The sequence below is a fragment of the Cricetulus griseus genome (assembly GCF_003668045.3).
Source record: "Cricetulus griseus strain 17A/GY chromosome 1 unlocalized genomic scaffold, alternate assembly CriGri-PICRH-1.0 chr1_1, whole genome shotgun sequence".
Taxonomy (NCBI): Eukaryota; Metazoa; Chordata; class Mammalia; order Rodentia; family Cricetidae; genus Cricetulus; species Cricetulus griseus.
The window spans coordinates 158,516,154-158,527,683 of record NW_023276807.1 but is presented as its reverse complement, the minus strand read 5'-3'; the positions used below and the strand labels follow the sequence as shown (position 1 = coordinate 158,527,683).

General features: G+C 40.5%; 1 pseudogene; it reads left to right on the top strand.

Moving 5' to 3' along the window:
• The first annotated feature begins 10,097 nt into the window (after positions 1-10,097).
• Positions 10,098-10,927, top strand: LOC100769637 (annotated as a pseudogene).
• Positions 10,928-11,530: the final 603 nt, after the last annotated feature.

Below are 11,530 nucleotides of genomic sequence, written 5' to 3'. Positions count from 1 at the left end.
AATTAGTCTGTAAGTCACTGTGATACCAGTGCTTGTGAGGCTGAGGCAGAAGGATGACCTGAGCTCAAGAGTCTGAGCCAAGTCTGTGCAACATAGTGAGACCCTGCATGTAAACTAATTAAAAGACTTGAGGGTGGGAAGACTTGAGGGGTACAGTATAGTAGGGCATGTACTTAGCATGTCCCAGACCCAGAGTTCCAGCTCCAGCACCACAAATAAAGAAGAGAATTGAGGATTATAAAAAGGGAAATGGTAGAGAACAGTGTATGGTACCTGTCATTCCGGTGACTTAAAAGGCTAAGGTATGAGGGTTGTTTGAGTCCAGGAATTTGAGATTTGAAATGAGATTTGAAAATAAAACCAAAAGACTCTCTGAGCATGCTGGTGTACTGGTGTGCACCTGTAGTCCTGTCTTGAATAAAACAGTAGGATCATAAGTTCAAGGCAAACTTGGGATAGAGTGAGCTTCATCTTGTGTCTCTCTCTCTCAAGAAAATAAGCCTAAATAATAACATAAATTTGCAGAATCTGTGCTGAAGTTTTACAGTTTTGCAAAGTTCAAGTACTACCACAGTATAAGATTACAAGTGGGGGGGTATGGGGGAGTGATAGCTAAAACCCATAAACATATCCATATCCTTACTTCTTGGTTTCCTGTTTGGTATAGTCTGGTGGACAAGGGAGTAATCTTTAACAAAAATTACTTAATGATATATTTTCAAACATTTGGATTCCTTGGCCTTTGGATATCTGATCTTACACACTATCAGTTTTGGCTCCTACAGTAAAGCTTTTCTATCTGAAGACTACCACTTTCACTTGAAAATATCAAGGAAGACATAGTCCTTCAGACAAAACTCTACTTGCTTCATGATAACTGCAGCATAACACAATGAGCTGAAATGCCTCTAGAGACATGTACATGTACAGTAATGGAATAAGTGGGAAAATTAGTTCTCTAACATGAAGTATAGTTCTTTAATTCCTTCTTTCATTCCTCACTAGATAAATGGGCTATATATATTAAAAATAATACTTACAAAAACCTAAAGGTGTGGTGTGTGTGTATGTGTTCATTCATGTATGTTCTCTACTCCTTATAAAATCACACAGTGCAAGCCAGGCCATGCCTTTAATCCCAGTACTCAAGAGGCAGAATCAGGCAGGCAGATTTCTGTGAGCTGGAGGCCAGCCTAGTCTACAAATCAAGTTCCAAAACAGCCAGAGCTGTTACACAGAGAAACCCTGTCTCCAAAACAAACAAACAAACAAACAAACAAACAAACAAATCACAGAGTTCAGTTATGGGGGTTCCACTCTAATATCCAGATCTAACCTACTCACTTTCCAAAGGTCCCACCCCTAAGCACCATGGTCAGATCAAATTTTCACCATCTTAAGAAGACTACATAAACATATAAGGATTAACTCAGCATGAGTTGGAGGTTGGGAAGACAACTCATATTTAAACTGGCTGTATTCACAGAGACAAGAGGGTTATGTGGAAAGGATAAAAGAAACTCCCCAGTCTTCTGAAATGCCGTGCACATTCACGCGCGCACGTGTGTGTGTGTGTGTGTGTGTGTGTGTGTGTGTGTGTGTGTGTGTGTGTGTGTCTTGGTGTGATCTCAGCAATGCTTATAAGAACCAGCTCATGGAATCTTCACAGCTCCATAAAGTAGAAAGTATTATGCACATTCTGTAGGTGTGGAAATGAAAACACAGAGATGTGAGTGAGTCTGCTTGTCACTGTCCCCTGCTGGCCCAAGACAGTGAGCTTATAAAGAGCAAGTGATCGCTGGGCTAGTCATTTTGGAGCTTCTGTCCATGGTCACTTGTCCCTGTTCGTTTGAGCCTATGACAGGGCATGTAGCAGACCACAGATGCTTATTCACTAAAAGGAGAGAAAGAGGAAGAGATGGGTGTCCCACAGTCCCTTTCTTCCTCTTCCTCCTCCTAGTGCTCCTCCTACCCCATACTTCCTCCTCTTTTTGTTGTTTGGTTATTCTTGTTTGTTTTTACATTTCTTTGGAGTTGTGTGCTGGAGATTGCTGCAATCAGGGCACTCTACCATTGAACTCCACCCCTTCCCACATCCCCTTTGAGAACATGCACTCAGTGGCCTGGAGACCTCCCACTAAACCCCATCTCCTCAAGTGTCCAGCATCTCCTAAATGGGAGTAGGCTGGAGCCAGGCTTTTACACTTGATCCTCTGGAAGACTTTATAGATTCAAACTATACCAAAGACTGTTCATCTAAACATGGTTATAATTTTTGTGTTTCATGGAAACCAGTCAACAAATAGTTACTATGAATTTGTTATGTACAAGCATTACAATGCACTGCAGAAGAAAGCCGTATATACTCCCTGTTCTCAAACTGTTTCCCTTCTAGTAACAGAGAGAGAAAGGGGAGGGAGAGATGGGGACAAGGGGAGGAGAATTTTAATAATGAGAAAATATTTTGAGATACAGCCATCTAGTAGCTTAAAAAGCAAACAACTGATGAGGAAAATGAGATGATGAATATGAAACAGTATACTCCCTAGGCATGTTGGTGCAGGTTTAAAATTCTCAAGCTCCTTTAAAAATGGAATTTGCTAGTTATATTGAGTCATTCATTCAGAGATAGCCTGAGGGTAGGGACATTAATTAAAACCAATTGTAGCAGATCCAAATACAGCAAGGAGCACTTAAAAGGGTGGAGGAAGAAGAAGTGGGGAACAGCCTCCTATGCTTCCAGACAAGAATTGTTCTACAGGGATCAAAAAGGGAAGGTTCTATCAGAAGAGAGAAGTTCTATCAGAAGGTAATCAGAGTGGGAACAAAGGAGCCTGGCTACTCTAAGATTATATTTGGCAATATATTGTAGTTGCAAAGCATATGAATTCTAACAGCACAATGACCTGGTTTGGGTCTTGGCTCCCCAGAAGAAAGTTACCTGACATCTTTGAGGAGAAATAACAATGCTTTTCCCTTATATGGTACTTGAAAAGGAAAAATAGGAGACACAAATTAAATACCTGGGAAACTGTGAGCTCTTACTAAATGGTGTCTATTGTTATCATTGCACAATTTAAGGAAATGGTGTTAAATTCGGTAAATATCTAATAAGTTGGTAACATCTAATGCCATATTAAACAACAGGAATATTATTAGGCTAGGTGATCTTTAAAATGTTTTCTGTATTAACAGCTTGTAACCTGAATATCTCTACTTATGAGTATGACCACTGAGAATTGATAAGGTAGTATTTTAGATACCACAATCAGGAGAGGGAGCTGTCATAGGAAACTATTTGAGATAAGTGAAGATACAAAAATTCTCAGGAAAGTCCTACATTTGACTGGATGCATCACAATGAAAAATGGCAAGCCCTGTAGGTCACCAACCCTTGCTATCAAAGGCTGATGGTGAAACTTAGTGTTAAATCACTTTCTTAAGATATGTGACACCGTGGGTTCAATTCCTACAACTAGCTGGAAAAGTCCCTCCGGACAAACAGGAAAAGCATGTTTACAATGGTCCAAACCTAGAACAAATCTATTTTACCATAAAGAACTTGGAATTTTAAGGAAGGAGGTTAATACAGTCTTTTTATAGAAACACAGCTATTATGTAACTAAGAAAGAATATAATTGTTTTGCCTGGAATTTTACCAAAAGTAATTCACCATTTTAGAAACATCATGTCACTTTTATGGCCTACCACGCCTATATTAGCCGGTCTGCTGTTATAGTCATGGGATTCACATTAAAGCTACGTGTAGATACAAGTTTCTAACGTCTTTATTTTTGCATCCACTGTAGTCAAGTCTGAGCATTTCATCATAGTATTTAATGATAAATTACTTTGCTTTTAATTATCATACAGCTTATAACTAAGACATTATATTATTTTTAAAGAAATTATTTATGTACATAAGACATATGATTTATGCATGCTAGGTCAGAACAGGTCAGGATAATAAAGAAAGATTACAAAATACTTTCTATCAAATGAGAACACTGGATCTGAAGTGATTGAGCATTATGCTTGATGGCATCACATTCCATTAACACTGCAACACAGAGTGGAAAAAGGAAATTTCACAGTATTAGCTATGGTCTGTTCTCAAACATGCAAACACACAGATGTACAAACAGACACACACCAAAAGAATCTACACTCCTTTTATAGTATCTCACAGACAATTAAGAAGAGAGCCAATAACTCCACTAAAGAGGCCTCTTCTCTATCCCCTACAGTTACTTTAATTCAGTCTTCATTTAAAGCAGAGAATTATGGCAGTGTATTGCTTAGGTTCCCAGGAATCAGATGGAAAAGAAAATTTAAATTCTAATCCTGGTTGGACAGTCCTCCCCCCCCACCCCGCGTGCCACCATTTCTTTCTTTTTTTTTAATCATTTGAGTTTCATATGTGTATATAATGAATTTTAGCAGTTTTCACTTTCCATTACCCTCGCATGTCTCTCCTCTCACTGAAACCCTTCTTTTCCCCAGTCCCTCCTACTTTCATGTTTGGTACTTGTAAGAGTGTTTGTGTGTGTGTGTGTGTGTGTGTGTGTGTGTGTGTGTGTGTGTGTGTGTGTGTGTGTCTAAGTGTGTACCTGTGTGTTCATGAAAGAGAGAGAGCAGAGAGAGGGGGGTAGAGAGAGAGAGATTTAGAGACTGAGTGTAGAGTTGCTTGGATGAGCATGGTGGGGTTATTTACTGAAGCATGGATAATTTATCAGTGGATAACCACTGAAGAAAATGACATTCCCCCATCTAGCAACCATCTAGCTGCCAGTAGTCCTCAGAACTCAATGTAAAAAAACAAGAGATTTACACTATCTAATAGTTACCTTTGAATCACTGTTGCCTTGCCTACATGAACAAGGGAGAGAAGGTTTACTTTGGCTTGTGATTCCAGTCCGTTTATTGTGAGAAGACATGATGAAAGCAGCTGGGGTCATGGTATATCACGAGTTAACATCATGGTAGACCAGGAGGTAGAGACCCTGGATCTAAGCAGGTATTGCCCTCAAAAGTCATCCTAGAGGCCTACTTCTGTCAGCTAGGTTTCACCTCCTAATGCCTCTCAGCCTTCAAAACTGTTCTGGACTTCAATCTGGGGACCCACTGCTCAAAACATGAGCTTGTAGGTGACATTCCTGATTCAAACTATTACAATAACATGTGACTTTTTAAAGGGCTACCCAGATGGGAGGATTGGTGGGAAGGAACTGGTAGGAATAGGAGGGGACCCATAATCAGAATATATTGTATGAAAAAAATGTATTTTCAATAAAAGGAAAAATCCACAAATAAACTTATGACCATTCTAAGCAAACAAACGACAAAAACAAACAACAAACAAAAACCATATGTGTCAGCAAACCCTAGTATAGTAGGACATACAGCTGCTATAGGTATCCCTGGTCAGTGTGTATACTGACTACTTTTCTAGTTGCTGTTGTCAGACATCTAGAAGAAGCAAGTTAAGGAAAAAAGGAGATATTGTGCCTCACAGTTTGAGAGTGCTTGGAGGGGAAGAGATGGCAGAAGCTCACAGCTGAGCAAACCACTGAAGTAGAGAAAAGGGAATGTAGGTGTTTGTTTGACTGGCTTCCTCATTCTTCCTGTTTTACTCTGTGCAGGATCCCAGCCTATGGAGTGGTGCTTACCATATTCATGCTGGAGCTTCCCTCAGTTAGTCGTCCCTTACAGGCATTCCTGTGTGTTCCACAGGTGAATCAAAATCCAGTCTAGAAGGCTATGAAGATTAGCCAAGACAATGCATTTGGGAAAACACTGGGATAAACAAAACTAAACATGTTTGAGTGAGACTTAATTAAAACTCCTATTTTGATGTAATTCTTAGGAGCCAACCCAGGGCCTTGTGCTTTTTTGGGCAAGTACTATGTCACTAAGCTAAAGTCACGGACAATAAACGAAAACGAAACTAATTTTCTTATTGAACTAAAGAGTATTCTGTTTCTGAGAATAAAATAATGTAGTGGGTAATGTGTCCTGCTTTTATTTTTATGAATGACCTCCCCTCTCTCTACACACTGACAATCTCTTGGAAAAAGATGTTTAGCATAGCAGTTGTGGTAACTGACTAATTCAGGTAATGCAGGGTATTTCAGAAGTCTTTTATCTCCAAATGAAAGTTCCCAGGGTATATTTTCAGGCATGATAGCATGCAAAGGGGAAAGGGATTTTGAGTAGTGATTCTCCCAAGTCACATCATATGAAGGGATTCTAACTTGTAACTTCATGTTGACAAAAAGAAGGAACTGAGAAGGTTAAGCAGAGAACATAAATTAGAATGTGTGATTAGCATGAGTCATTTTAGAACTAAAGTAAAATACAGGCTCCCTCTTCATAGCAAAAATTAGATACATTGCATAAACATGAGAAAAAATATGCGGTTGTTCATTCAATTCAAATATTGAGATTTGGGACAGAAATGAAGGTATAGAAAAATGTGTTATATATGGAAAACTAACTGTAAGAAGTTAGAAAATTTATGGTATTAGAAATATTGTTCTTTCCTGGGCCTTTTGGGGGAATGTGCTAGCAATATAGACAAGCTAAACAAAGAAGTAGAATACAATTCTGAAAGAACCCTACACAGAAAGAACATAGTTTCTTTGATTAAGATCATTTAAAGCCGGGTGGCAGTGGTGCACACCTTTGATCCCAGCACTGAAGAGGCAGAGGCAGGCAGATCTCTGTGAGTTTGAGGCCAGCCTGGTCTATAGAGTGAGTTCCAGGACAGCCAAGGCTACACAGAGAAACCTGTCTAAACTCGCCCCCCAAAGATAATTTTAAAGGTCAGCTGTTGGGCCAGGCATTGGTGGCACACGTCTTTAATCCCAGCACTCGGGAGGCAGAGGTAGGCTGATCTCTGTGAGTTGGAGACCAGCCTGGTCTACAAGAGCTAGATCCAGGACAGCCTCCAAAGCCACAGAGAAACCTTGTCTCAAACAAAAAAAAAAAAAAAAAAAAAAAAGGTCAGCTGTTGGAAGTTTCCTAACTTATTTGACACAGGTGTATTAGCATTTGGTTCCTTCCTCTTTCCTCCCTTTTTCCTGTTCCTCCTGCATTTCCTTGACCATGTGAAGCATATGGTCTACCATCAAGCTGTCACCAGCCCAGGTCAAGGCTTCTTTCATACACATAAAGTCCCTGAAGGTAAACCAACACTGAATTTCATACTTTAGCCAAGTATTAAGCCCCTACATGCACAAGTCAATGAAGTTGATTTCTGGGGTGGGAGTGGAGCATCATCACACAAGCAGGGATTCAAATTTATTTGTTGTGGCTAAGTCAGATTTTTGTAGTATTTAATTAGATAAAACGGAGTATAGAACACACCTGAGATGTATTATAACAAAAATGTTTAATTTTAATTCAGTAAACCTTTAGCTATAACATATAGTTTCCAGAAAACAGAGGAGATGATGGATCAAAACAAATGCTAATATATATGTCTAGGTACGTAAACAAAGCAGAAGTTTAGCATTGTTTGGAATGATTGTTCCTTCAATAAGTCAGGACTGTAAAAAGGGGAGTGTAAATAAAGTTAGACCTAAGAGCCATATTAACAAGATCCACTGTGGGATCCTGGATTGGAGAATGGATGGAACAGAGCTCTAAGATCTTTTTATCTGGAGGAAGCACCTCTCATCATGTGGATAAGGCCTACCATTGTTTCTCCTTCCTGCAGCTGTCTATTGACGAACTTTGCTTATTCCATTCCAGCTTCTTATATATGACGTCATAAATCAGCTAACCCCGTTTTCTTCATTTTCATAAGAAGGATTCCCCACCTGGGCCTCAGTGTAGTGGTGTAGCTAGTTCATAGCATGGGAAATGTTCTCTTCATAGCATGGGAAATGCTGTTGCCCTAAAATTGGACATTCTGTGTTTCAGATGAAGTAGTTTCTCCAAGATTGTATGGTAAGTGGCAGAGCCAAAAATCTGTATTCAAATATATCCTTTTCTAAAATCATTTGGGGCCAGCCATACCTAGTTTACACGTCAGAGTACCATTCCTCAGCACATTGTAGGTTTCCAAAGGGGAACAAGGATGTGGCCTGTTGTGACAGCATCAAGGAAGGCTGCAGGGAATACTGGGGCAGGTAACTGAAAGTGTGAGAGTGTAGAAATGGAAAGACAGATAGTGGAAGCCAAGAATGATGTCAACCAAAAAACCAGACTGGGAAAGCCTGAACATATGTAACAAATTTGGATAAACTAGGGAGAGTGACAGAGAAATGGGCTAAATTTGTAAATGTTGGAGTCTAGGTTATAACCATCTTAGAAAAGGGTGGGGAACCCTGTACCATTTTACTGGCTTAGAGACAGTTACAAGCATAATATGCACACACTCTTGAAAGTTCAATGTTATTTGGGACAAGAAAAGGACTTTCCTCTTTAGAAGAAACAGTTTTTCTTCTTAAAATTAACAGAGTAAGGGAGATCCTTCTATTGGACATCTCAGAATTTAAATATAGATGGTCTTGAGGATGCCATAAACAAGCTCTACTGACCTTTCTGAGAGATAAAGAAACAAAGGGAAAAAGGGAGTAATTAATTATGAGCTTCTAAAAACAGATCATGAGAGTTTTGCTTAGAATGCCTCACTTTAACTTAGATAAGCATAACAGTTTGCCTGCTTTGCCAGCATTGAAGTTTTGGTTACAAAACTAAACACACTATCTTCACTCTACTTCTCTGGACCTTCAAGCCACTGAAGTGATGGATCCTGTCTATGCTGCTCAGTGATTTACTTATGGTAGCAACGTGTTGAACACAAACAGTTCCTCAGCTTCTTTTTCAACTAATTAGTGACTTTTCATTAAGTTTTTGGCTAATAAAACCTAAGCAAGTATTTTAGCCAGACCTTCCAGGAAAGTGCTTACGGGTGAAGATAATTTTTGCATTGTCAAGAAAATTAATCATAGAGAATTCCAACAGCCACCTCTTTTCCTGTCTCTGAGCAGAAGATGCTCCCGTCCTTGTAGACGAGTGAGAAGCTCCTCCTCTGAGTGTGAGCATCCCCAGCTCACATGCCAGATCAGTGGCATTTGCAGTGAACTGCACAGCTATGTGGGATGGGCCCTGGCAGAGGTGCTGGACTATGAAACAGGAGAGAAGTCACGCTGTAAAGATAACATGGTCCTGATGGCCATGATGGTCCCTGAACTGACCACTGGCAGACTTCTCTCATGTGAGAGAAAAGAACTGTTATCTCTGATTTGTTTTACATTATAATTTATTTATTTATTATGTATACAGTGTTCTGCCTGCATGTATCCCTGCAGGCCACAAGAGGACACCAGATCTCATTATGGATGGTTGTAAAGCCACCATGTGGCTGCTGGGAATTGAACTCAGGACCTTTGGAAGAGCAAACAGTGCTCTTAACCTCTGAGTCATCTCTCCAGCCCCTGATTTGTTTTATTAGCAGATAATTCCTAGTAAATTAAGACAACATGGGCTAGATGTGGTACTACTCTGTAAAAAGCAGTCAGAAGACACAGGCAGGAGGATCATGAGTTTGAGGCTAGCCTGGGCTGAGCTACACAGGGAGTTCCAGGAAAGTCTAAGCTACATAGCGAGACATTGTCTTGAAAAACAAGAAACAAACAAAAATGCTGAAATATTTATTTTGTTGGTAATGATGGTCTGGCTAGAAAAATTGTGGGATATAGGGAAATACTAGGAAGAGTGCTGATGATATTGATGGGATCGAGGTGCAGAGTCTAAATACTCAGTAATCAAGGGCTTGACATAGGTAGTTTATAAAGAAAATGGCTAAGGAGGACATTAGGAAGAACTTTGCTTACCATTTTATGGTGGATGACATATGTGCTACAACAGTAACAATAGTGAAACATATTCATCTATTAAGAATTGTAATTTGAATCCCAGCACTCGGGAGGCAGAGGCAGGCAGATCTCTGTGAATTCGAGGCCAGCCTGGTCTACAGAGCAAGTGTCAGGATAGGTCCCAAAGCTACACAGAAAAACCCTGTCTCAAAAAACCAAAAAAAAAAAATTATGATTTGAAGCTGGAGTTCTCATTCTATCCTGGCACCTCAGGTTTCCACAACTATGGTTGAGCTCTACAACTCCATCCTTACAACCCACACCACCCTGGAGCACTGTGATTGTGCCTTCATGGTAGACAATGAGGCCATCTATGACATTTGTAGAAGAAACCTTGACATTGATCGCCCCACCTACATTAACCTTAACTGCCTTATTAGCCAGATTTTGTCTTCCATAACTGCTTCCCTCAGATTTGATGGAACTCTGAATGTTGACCTGACAGAATCCCAGGCCAACCTGGTACCCTACTCTGGCATCCATTTCTCTCTGGCCACATATGCCTCTGTCATCTCTGCTATCTCTGCTGAGAAAGCCTACCATAAACAGCTTATAGTAGCAGAGATCACCAATGCTTGCTTTGAGCCAGCCAATCTGATGGTGAAATGTGACCCTCACCAAGGTAAATATATGGGTTGCTGCCTGCTGTACTGTGGGGATGTGCTTTCCAATGATGTCAATGCTGCCATTGCCACCATCAAGACAAATAGCAGCATCCAGTTTGTGAACTGGTGCCACAATGGCATCAAGGTTGGCATTAATTACCAGCCTCTTACTGTGGTACCTGGTGGAGACCTGGCCAAGGTCCAGAGAGCTGTGTGCATGATGAGCAATACCACAGTCATCGCTGAGGCCTGAGCTCGCCTAGATCACAAGTTTGATCTGATGTATATAAGTGTACCTTTGTGCACTGGTATGTGGGTGAGGGTATGGAGTTCTCTGATGCCCAAGAGGACATGGCTGCCCTAGAGAAGGATTATGAGGAGGTGGGTGTGGATTGTGTCAAAGGAGAGGGTGTGGAAGAAGGGGAAGAATACTAATCCATTCTATCGCCCCTGGATCATGTCGCACTCCTAGAACTTCAGCTTCAACATTAGCTGACAGGCATTGATTCTTCTAATTGTGTTATCTTCATTCTGTGATCATGTCTTGTCTGTGGCCCTGTATGATTTTTTCATGATGGCTCAAAGTAAAAAGCTTTAAGAAAAAAAAAAAAAAAGAATTGTGGTTTGAGCCAGACCGTGGTGGCACACACCTTTGATCCCAGCACTTGGGAGGCAGAGGCAGGCAGATCTCTGTGAATTCAAGGCCAGTCTGATCTACAGAGTGAGTTCCAAGACAGCCAGAACTGTTACACAGAGAAACCCTGTCTCAAAAAGCCAAAAAAAAAAAAAAGTAGTTGTGATTTAAATGTGAAATATCCCTTAGACTTGTTCATTTGAACACTTGGTGCCCTGCTGGTGGTACCAAGATTTGGAACCTTTAGACAGTGGAGCTTCACTGCAGGAAATGGATCACTGTGGGAGGCCTTGAGATTTTAAAGCTCAGCCCTACTTCCTTCACTCTGTGCTCCCTGACTGTGGATGCAATGTGACTGGCTTCCTCCTGCTCCTGCCACCCTAAGTCAGAATAAACCCTTCCTC